Below are 11,431 nucleotides of genomic sequence, written 5' to 3' on the forward strand. Positions count from 1 at the left end.
GTTGTCCGTCTTGAGCAGTTACTGTGTGACTTCTCTTGTTAAAATCACTCACTGTACCGTCAGTGCTTGTGTAGCGAGCCTTCTTCGTCTCCATCAGAGGCGTATTTGTGTTGCTAGGAAGTCTTTAGTCTGGAACAACCAGACGTGGAGAATTTGTTTCGGGCTGTACTCGCGACATTATCATCACCACGACGGGACGTCGAAGCAACCAGCCATCGCCTCCGGTACGCCAGATTGCGTTCTTGCAGTTAAGAAGACAGCTTGGTGATGTATGACCGGAGCACCGGCAGATTAGGGAATTTTGCTCTGTGATAATCAGAGCTCAGCAGAGCGCGCCTGTTCCCATCTTTTCTTGCATGGCTCTGTCTTGGATGTTCATTGTCTGAGTTCTCATTACTGTAGAAGCAATTAATGTTGAGTTGGCTGGGTGTTTCTCTTAAGATTTGAGCTGCAAGGAATTGGCTCCACATACCACTTGTTCATAAACGTCACAAGCTGGTTTATGGACAACTTCACCTTGACAACATTTATTTGAGTATCCAATTTGATGTACTGTAAATGTTTCATGTGTTTTGTTTATTATTTTGAGTTTAGTCACAATAACTCAAATTATTATTTTGTACAGAAATTTCATTCTGTGAATCGGTAAAGCACCCCTTTCATTTCTCACTATGCTAATGAAACTTTCCTCTATCTAATTAATTTCTATTCAATTAAGTTATTGCAGGTGCCAAACTCTTTTCTACTCCACTTGCAGGGTCGATTACAGTCAGTTGGCGTTTCTTCTTAATCTATGTGCAACAGCAAAAGTCGGAGTTAAATAAGGAGGGGGAGGGGGGGGGGGGGCTTAGAGTATCATTTTCATATGAAAATTCTAGAAGAATTTAGTGTTAAATATACTGCTAGCCCCGGCACCTCGCAATTGTACTGAAATGCAGGAGGATCTGCAACGAATTGACGCATGGTGCAGGGAATAGCAATTGAATCTCAATGTAGACAAGTGCAATGTGCTGCGAATACATAGAAAGAAAGATCCTTTATTATTTAGCTACAGTATAGCAGGTCAGCAATGGGAAGCAGTTAATTCCATAATTTGTCTGGAGTAGGCATTAGGAGTGACCTAAAATGGAATGACCATATAAAATTAATCGTCGGTAAAGCAGATGCAGACTGAGATTCATTGGAAGAACGCTAAGGAAATGCAGTCCGAAAACAAAATAAGTAGGGTACAGTGTACTTGTTTGTCCGCTTCTTGAATACTGCTCACCAGCATGGGATCCGTACCAGATAGGGTTGATAGAAGAGATAGAGAAGATCTCACGGAGAGCCGCGCGCTTCGTTACAGGATCATTTAGTAATCGCGAAAGCGTTACGGAGATGATAGATAAACTCCAGTGAAAGACTCTGCAGGAGAGACGCTCAGTAACTCGGTACGGGCTTTTGCTGAAGTTTCGAGAACATACCTTCACCGAGGAGTCAAGCAGTATATTTCTATATTGCTCCCTCCTACGTACATCTCGCGAAGAGACCACAGGATGAAATCAGAGAGATAATAGCCCACAGAGAGGCATACCAACAATCTTTCCTTCCACGAACAATACGGGACTCCAATAGAACCGATAGAGGTACTCCAGGTACCCTCCGCCACACACCGTCACGTGGCTTGCGGAGTATGGATGTAGATGTAGATGTAGATCTGGGACGCTCACCGCGGCGGACATCAGTTCTCCGCAGATAACAGTTCACGTGGGCGTTAAGAGATGTCGGAAAGTACGATAAATTTCGAGGAGGGTGCCGTCGCGTTGAGGTGACTTGTTGGCTGTTCCCGCTCGGGTAACATCGGGGACTTCGTCTTCAGTTACTGGTGCCTCCAGTGCCAATGCCGAGTCTCCTGGTATAGTGCCCAACGTCGGCTGAGAGACTTCTTCAGTAACATCCGGTGACTGACGGTGTTTAGGGTACAATCTACCATGAGCGTCAAGGGTGCGTCCAGCGTCGCATTGGCTGTCGTACCGCCTGCCTTCTTAATCAATAATGGTTCAAATCAGGGCCCAGCTCAGTCCTCGCCTGTCTGCTAGAAGCTGTTAAATCGACGGAGCTTCCAAATTCAGATGGTCACAAGTGGGGGCTCGCGCCACCGTCCTTTCAAGATGGCTGCATGTGAGGGCTGTGATCTGTGCTTTGGGGCGATTGTACATTCTTCAGGAGAAAACGTCATCGTAGAGCAGTCCCTCAACACTTGGTAATGAAAGTTCAGTGAGTGCCTCCTCCACGCTGCCATCCGACCCGCCAGAGGACACCTTTTGCGCAGGACAGCCACCACGACGACGTAGACGGGTAAGCGTCGCAGCAGTGGTGACATCTCCAGTCAGCTCGGCAAGCTGCCGACAGTCGCCAGACGCCATTAGGGCCACACTCAGCTTCTTCCATGCCACACCCTGTGGCGGCTGAGTGTGGTGGTGCAGACACACACTGCGTTGTCGGAAAAAAACGACAGGATATATCACAGCCAGTCGAGTTCCTCCCACCATGGAGTGCGAAATACAAAAGCGATGAAGGCGACTGGAGGAATGGGCAGTGTAGCACTTCGGCAACGTGATCACGCCTCCAGGACCGCCCTGACTTCCACATGTTCTGGAGGCGTGCTCAGGTAGCCGAAATGGTTAAAACAACCACTCGCGATAAGCGGGAAATCCAGTTTCGAGTTGCAGTCCGGTACAAATACGAGTGTATATGTAGGAAAGTGCTCACGTCTATGTACAGTAGAATATGTGAATCTATTTCGTAATGTTTACCACAGCTGTAATTGTCAGTGACAGTGTCTGTTCTTTCGTACATGCATGCACAACATTGTAACCAACGATGATGTTATGTTTAGAAGTTCAAAAAATCCATAGGGGCATCAACATTAATCACAACATTTACGATGTTACCATTCACTCTTCAACAGTAAGGATCTTACATATACTACTGGCCATTAGAACTGCTACACCAAGAAGAAATGCAGATGATAAATGGGTATTCATTGGACAAATACCGGTTGATCAAAAACTTAGTATAAATTTGAAAACTTAATAAACTACTGAATAATGTAGATAGAGAGGTAACAATTGACACACATGCTTGGAATGACATGGGGTTTTATTAGAGCAAAAAAAAACAAGTTCACAAAATGTCAGACAGATGGCGCTGGACAGCAAAACGTCAGTGACGGAGCATGAGAATAGTGTATAAAAGGAGTTGTAATGAGAGAGAGAATCAGATGCGCCATCAGTCGCAGCATGTTGACGTTACCTGAAAAGGTGCTTTTAGTGAAGCTGTATTATCAGAATGGGGAATGTGCTAGTTCAGCGTGTAAGTAGGCTGTTCAGGTTTTTATATTGGTAACGTCATGTAGCGCTCTGTATCAAAATCACTGGCTGTGCTGTGTGCAGTCTGTGGCTAGTTTGCACTGTTGTCTGCCATTGTAGTGTTGGGCAGTTGGCTGTTAACAGCGCGTAGCGTTGCGCAGTTGGAGGTGAGCCGCCAGCAGTGGTGGATGTGGGGAGAGAATTGGCGGAGTTTTGAAATTTGTAAGACTGGATGTCATGAACTGCTATGTATATTATGATTTTTCAACACTATTAAGGTAAATACATTGTTTGTTCTCTATTAAAATCTTTCATTTGCTAACTATGCCTATCAGTAGTTAGTGCCTTCCGTAGTTTGTTAAGTGTTGGCAGTTCTGGTCTTACGTTAAATCAGTAAGTGGCTCGAAACAGCATATCCAGACACTACGGGATGATGATGGCATTGAAACAGAGGATGACTCGCGTAAAGCTGAAATACTAAACACCTTTTTCCAAAGCTGTTTCACAGAGGAAGACCGCACTGCAGTTCCTTCTCTAAATCCTCGCACAAACGAAAAAATGGCTGACATCGAAATAAGTGTCCAAGGAATAGAAAAGCAACTGGAATCACTCAATAGAGGAAAGTCCACTGGACCTGACGGGATACCAATTCGATTCTACACAGAGTACGCGAAAGAACTAGCCCCCCTTCTAACAGCCGTGTACCGCAAGTCTCTAGAGGAACGGAGGGTTCCAAATGATTGGAAAAGAGCACAGATAGTCCCAGTCTTCAAGAAGGGTCGTCGAGCAGATGCGCAAAACTATAGACCTATATCTCTTACGTCGATCTCTTGTAGAATTTTAGAACATGTTTTTTGCTCGCGTATCATGTCATTTCTGGAAACCCAGAATCTACTATGTAGGAATCAACATGGATTCCGGAAACAGCGATCGTGTGAGACCCAACTCGCCTTATTTGTTCATGAGACCCAGAAAATATTAGATACAGGCTCCCAGGTAGATGCTATTTTTCTTGACTTCCGGAAGGCGTTCGATACAGTTCCGCACTGTCGCCTGATAAACAAAGTAAGAGCCTACGGAATATCAGACCAGCTGTGTGGCTGGATTGAAGAGTTTTTAGCAAACAGAACACAGCATGTTGTTATCAATGGAGAGACGTCTACAGACGTTAAAGTAACCTCTGGCGTGCCACAGGGGAGTGTTATGGGACCATTGCTTTTCACAATATATATAAATGACTTAGTAGATAGTGTCGGAAGTTCCATGCGGCTTTTCGCGGATGATGCTGTAGTATACAGAGAAGTTGCTGCATTAGAAAATTGTAGCGAAATACAGGAAGATCTGCAGCGGATAGGCACTTGGTGCAGGGAGTGGCAACTGACCCTTAACATAGACAAATGTAATGTATTGCGAATACATAGAAAGAAGGATCCTTTATTGTATGATTATATGATAGCGGAACAAACACTGGTAGCAGTTACTTCTGTAAAATATCTGGGAGTATGCGTGCGGAACGATTTGAAGTGGAATGATCATATAAAACTAATTGTTGGTAAGGCGGGTACCAGGTTGAGATTCATTGGGAGAGTGCTTAGAAAATGTAGTCCATCAACAAAGGAGGTGGCTTACAAAACACTCGTTCGACCTATACTTGAGTATTGCTCATCAGTGTGGGATCCGTACCAGGTCGGGTTGACGGAGGAGATAGAGAAGATCCAAAGAAGAGCGGCGCGTTTCGTCACTGGGTTATTTGGTAACCGTGATAGCGTTACGGAGATGTTTAATAAACTCAAGTGGCAGACTCTGCAAGAGAGGCGCTCTGCATCGCGGTGTAGCTTGCTCGCCAGGTTTCGAGAGGGTGCGTTTCTGGATGAGGTATCGAATATATTGCTTCCCCCTACTTATACTTCCCGAGGAGATCACGAATGTAAAATTAGAGAGATTAGAGCGCGCACGGAGGCTTTCAGACAGTCGTTCTTCCCGCGAACCATACGCGACTGGAACAGGAAAGGGAGGTAATGACAGTGGCACGTAAAGTGCCCTCCGCCACACACCGTTGGGTGGCTTGCGGAGTATCAATGTAGAATGTAGATGTAGAAGAGCCAACACCGTGTTGCTAGAGGAGGCCGAAATGCACGCTTTTAGCTCACACGGACTGGCATGAGGTCTGGAACATTACAAGGAAATGAGAACTTAGAAAAACGGACGCAGTTGCTGTAATACTTAACTTTAATCCATAATTGTAGGAAATCGCTCTTGACGGTACATGCTTCATAACATAAATATCAAATGCTATGGCGCCTTGCTAGGTCGTAGCAAATGACGTAGCTGAAGGCTATGCTAACTATCGCCTCGGCAAATGAGAGCGTATTGGTCAGTGGAGCATCGCTAGCAAAGTCGGCTGTACAACTGGGGCGAGTGCTAGAAAGTCTCTCTAGACCTGCCGTGTGGTGGCGCTCGGTCTGCTATCACTGACAGTGGCGACACGCGGGTCCGACGTATACTAATGGACCGCGGCCGATTTAAAGGCTACCACCTAGTAAGTGTGGTGTCTGGCGGTGACACCACAGTTTGAATCTTTTATTTAGCTGGCAGTAGTGGCGCTCGCTGTATTGCAGTAGTTCGAGTAACGAAGATTTTTGTGAGGTAAGTGATTTGTGAAAGGTATAGGTTAATGTCAGTCAGGGCCATTCTTTTGTAGGGATTATTGAAAGTCAGATTGCGTTGCGCTAAAAAATATTGTGTGTCAGTTTAAGCACACTCATGTACAATTGTTCTAAGGGGACGTTTCTAGCGTTACGAGCCTATCGCCATAGGAAGGGGATTCCAACAGGTAAAGGTCCGTTGACAAATGCAGCTGTGGCGAGAATGATTTCGAAGTTCAAAGCCACGGGTTGTTTAGACGATAGACCCCGTAGTGGGCGACCGAGCACAAGGCGTAATGCTGCTGAGACAGTTCGGGAAGAAATGGAGACTGTAGCGGGTTCGTCTATGCACGGGGAAGTCAGCGCTCGTGCAGTCGCACGTCCCACCGGCATTCCATACACTACTGTTTGGTTGGCACTTAGGCGTACCCTCCGATGCTATCCGCACAAAATCCATCGGCATCGTGAACTGTTACCTGGCGATTTAATGAAGCGGAGGGCATTTGCGGTGTGGGCGTTTCAAAAGATGGCGGAAGATGACGATTGGTTGAGTAACGTGTTGTGGACCGACGAAGCTCATTTCGCGCTCTGAGGGTCTGTCAACGCCCAGAACTGCAGAATTTGGGATACCGAAAATCCTGGAACTGTCGTGGAAACTCCATTGCACGACAAGAAAGTCACGGTATGGGTTGGACTTACCACATCTACCGTTATCGGGCCTTTTTTCTTCGAGGAAGTGCGTGATTCTGGTTTTGTAACTGCTACCGTGACGGGTGGGAGATACGCCGATATGTTACAGAATCGCATCATCCCCAGACTGGCTGATAAACGCCTGCTGGAGCATAACATGTTTATGCAGGATGGCGCTCCACCCCATTTTGCTAGACGCGTGAAAGATCTCTTGCGCGCGTCGTTTGGTGATGACCGTGTGCACAGCCGCCACTTCCGTCATGCTTGGCCTCCCAGGTCCCCAGACCTCAGTCCGTGCGATTATTGGCCTTGGGGTTACCTGAAGTCGCAAGTGTATCGTGATCGACCGAAATCTCTAGGGATGCTGAAAGACAACATCCGACGCCAATGCCTCACTGTAACTCCGGACATGCTTTACAGTGCTGTTCACAACATTATTCCTCGACTACAGCTATTGTTGAGGAATGATGGTGGACGTATTGAGCATTTCCTGTAAAGAACATCATCTTTGTTTTGTCTTACTTTGTTATGCTAATTATTGCTATTCTAACCAGATGCAGCGCCATCTGTCGGACATTTTTTGAACTTTTGTATTTTTTTGGTTCTCATAAAACCCCATGTCATGCCAAGCATGTGTGCCAATTTTGTACCTCTCTATTTAGATTATTCCGTGATTCATATACCACGTGAATTTGATCACGTGGTATATTTTACTAGAATTGACATGTGATTACATTTTCACGCGATTTGGGTGCATAGATCCTGAGAAACCGGTACCCAGAACAATTACCTCTGACCGTAATAACGGCCTTGATATGCCTAAGCATTGAGTCAAACAGAGCTTGGATGGCGTGTATAGGTACAGCTGCCCATGCAGCTTCAGCACGATACCACAGTTCATCAAGAGTAGTGACTGGCGTATTGTGACGAGCCAGACGTTTTCAGTTGGTGAGAGATCTGGAGAATGTGCTGGCCAGGGCAGCAGTCCAACATTTTCTGTATCCAGAAAGGCCCGTACAGGACCTGCAACATGCGGTCGTGCATTATCGAGCTGAAATGTAGGGTTTCGCAGGGATCGAATGAAAGGTAGAGCCACGGGTCGTAACACATCTGAAATGTAACGTGCACAGTTCAGAGTGCCGTCAATGTGAACAAGAGGTGACCGAGACGTATAACCATCACGCCAGGTGATACGCCAGTATGGCGATGACGAATACACGCTTCTAATCTGCGTTCACCGCGATGTCACCAAACACGGATGCGACCATCATGATGCTGTAAACAGAACCTGGATTCATCCGAAAAAATAACGTTTTGCCACTCGTGCACCTAGGTTCGTCGTTGAGTACACCATCGCAGGTGCTCCTGTCTGTGATGCAGCGTCAAGGGTAACCGCATCCATGGTCTCCGAGCTGATAGTCCATGCTGCCGCAAACGTCGTCGAACTTTTCGTGTGGATGGTTGTTGTCTTGCTAACGTCCCCATCTGTTGACTCAGGAATCGAGACGTGGCTGCACGATCCGTTACAGCCATGCGGATAAGATGCCTGTCATCTCGGCTGCTAGTGATACGAGGCCGTTGGGATCTAGCACGGCGTTCCGTATTACCCTCCTGAACCCACCGATTCCATATTCTGCTAACAGTCATTGAATCTCGACCATGGCGAGCAGCAATGTCGCGATAGGATAAACCGCAATCGCGATAGGCTACAATACGACCTTTATCAAAGTCGGAAACGTGATGGTACGCATTTCTCCTCCTTACACGATGCATCACAACAACGTATCACCAGGCAACGCCGGTCAACTGCTGTTTGTGTATGAGAAATCGGTTGGAAACTTTCCTCATGTCAGCACATTGTAGGTGTCGCCACAGGCGCCAGCCTTGTGTGAATGCTCTGAAAGGCTAATCATTTGCATATCACAGCATCCTCTTCCTGTCGGTTAAGTTTCGCGTCTGCAGCACGTCATCTTCGTGGTGTAGCAATTTTAATGGCCAGTAGTGTATTTCCAGCCGTATCTCCCAAGCAAGCCTCGCTGGTATTGCTTTTTGCTTCCTGTTATGGTCCGTTAGTACTTTTTTGAGTTTCCGTTCATCTGCATTGGTTCACTGCCCTTCGTTATTGATTCTATTCTTCGTACTTCGTTGTGGTTTTGGCTTGTCTGGCGCGGTCTTCATAATTTTATTGTAAATTACTTCATGTCGTGAGTAATTTCATTATGTCTTCCGTTATTTTCTGCACCCTCCGTTGCCGAGATACAACAAGTTACCTTTAATTTCGCAAATATTTCTAGAATTGACTCTATAAAATTCAGACTATAATATTGTCTGCATGGTAATTCCTTCTCAATGTTTGCAATTCAAGTTGTGTCACCGTCATTCCTCAAATCTTGAACTGCTTTTTACTTCATCGCTACAAGTTGTGGTCTGTCGCAACATGCGTACGCCTCTATTGTCTCCCTCCAGATTTTGTTCAAGCGCATGGAATATGGTCCGTGATCTATAATGAGACTAACAGATACGTTTGATAGTCAGCCTTCCCATATGCCTACTAAAAGAGCGTAAACTGCATAGTCGTAGACGATGGCAGTCGGGTAGATTACTGCACGTCTGAGAATAGACGACAAACCACAATGATGCCCATACACATTCTTCAGAAATGAGAAATTCACAATCTTATGCGTCACAAGGATCAATAAAAATCTCCATTTTCATGGTGCTTGTTTGCTGCTGTTATATTCCAAACAAACTAGCAACTCATTTACTTTGTTATCCCCTTTACACTCTGACGAAAGTACCCAATTTTTCCTTCCCTCAACTCCTATGTTATGAAGTGGCAGTTTCTTCAATTTAATTTCCTTTAATACTGTACGTTCAAATTCTTAATTTAATGTAAAACATGTGCATCACCTTTGTCCCGTTACCATAGTGATTTGCTTTTGTGTGCTGGTAGACTCCATTATGGTTTCAGATAACGTTGTTGAACCTGATAATGCGGCATTAAACCGCGAAACCGGTTGTGTTTTAATAAACAATAATTTAATCAGCTGATAGCGGAGTTCTTCCTAACCTCATGCCTTTCAACAGCTACAGTTTCCCGGAATAGTTTGTAATAAATTTGCTAACTTCTGTCTATCTTCCTATTCTTGCGTAGGCCACAATAAGTATATCCTGATCTTCCTTAGCACTGGAAAAGCACCAACGTAAATTTTCGCTCAGAACCTGCTTGGTTCACTCGCTTAACAGACCAAGAAAATTAGAGATCTGCTTTCCAAAAATCATTGTAATTCTGGAAACCATTGTAATCATTCAAGTAGGCCTCTGATATGAATAGTAGCTGCAATTTTGTCATATGATGACATGATGGAGACCATGGCTGTTGTTTGAAGACAAATGTTGATGGTGTTAGGACAGCAACCAGCCACAAATTTACTTTCAGTTCCTTTATTCAAAGGGCACCGCTACCGGTTTCGAATCGTTGTGATTCATCCTCACGCTTTCTTTATGACAAGTTGTGTGTTTTTTACAGCTCAATTTTCCTAAAATATAAATAATACATAATTATATGCACGCCACACACAGATGGTTGCGTTACAGATTTTCGTTGCATGTGACTTACGTGAAACGTCGGTTTGGAGTGTTTGTTTCCATAACATTCATCCAACAGATGTAAATGCATTCCCACTGCATTATTATTGTTGCACACGTAAATTGTTCTCACTAAACACTTTAGATTTGTCACTGAGAAGATTTATACCACGCACCACATGTTTTGGTACGTACAAAGAGCTTACAAACATATGAGTATCACAGATGCTATGATATATAGTAACATTTGACAATGATGTCCTACGTTTGGAAAGGATCATATTCTCATTTACGCAACTGTAATGCCTTTTACACTAGTACAGAAACATTGAAAATTTGAGTTGATATTTTTAAATTAATTATAAAGTTTTTTTATAGAACTGTATAGGTAAAATAGTATATTATTTAAATACATCTAGCATCATGAGAATTATACTAACATATAAATTTGCTACTTGATCAGCAGATAGGTGTACTAATATTATTTACTTTTGAAGCTGGAAAGTAATTTTTGGAAATTTTTCAGGAAAGGGGTGTTAGCTAACTCTGTTTGTTCGTTAAGGATATAGTCTAGGGTGCTGTTTTTGTGTGTGTGTGTATTTCTAATATATTCATAGTGGCTCCTTTTTCTGCTAGATGCAAAATTTTTAAGTTGTCCTGTATAATTTCCTTTTGGCCCGATTTCTGAAGGGTGCTCCAGTCTGAGTTTTTCCAGATTCTTGTGAAACTAAGCGTTCAATCGAAAAAGCTTTGATTACCAAAATTGTGGACCATTAAATTCTAAATCGATTGGGTATCAATACTTTGCTTTTAGCTTAAATTTTCCAATAGAAAATTTTGTCTGTCTGCCCCTGTAAACTGAAAGGTAGACCGAATCTAGGAAGCGAGTAGGAGCACGTGAGGTAAAAATCTCGGTACTGCTTTTAAGTTGAAAATAGATTTAATAGAGAATATTAGTCAATGACATATATAACTTTTGGTAAAGATAAGCACGTAGGTCCGAAGCCGGATGTATCAAAGCTAACACAGGCAAAATCGTTATTGGCTCGCCGACTATGAAGATGAACCAGTGTTGGTTGGTCGTCAGCTCGCGAACACATGGGTGCAATCTGGAGCGGCGCTCGTAGATCTGCACAGCGCCGGCTAGAGGGCGCTGTC

This window comes from Schistocerca serialis, chromosome 2 (assembly GCF_023864345.2).
Source record: "Schistocerca serialis cubense isolate TAMUIC-IGC-003099 chromosome 2, iqSchSeri2.2, whole genome shotgun sequence".
Lineage (NCBI taxonomy): Eukaryota > Metazoa > Arthropoda > Insecta > Orthoptera > Acrididae > Schistocerca > Schistocerca serialis.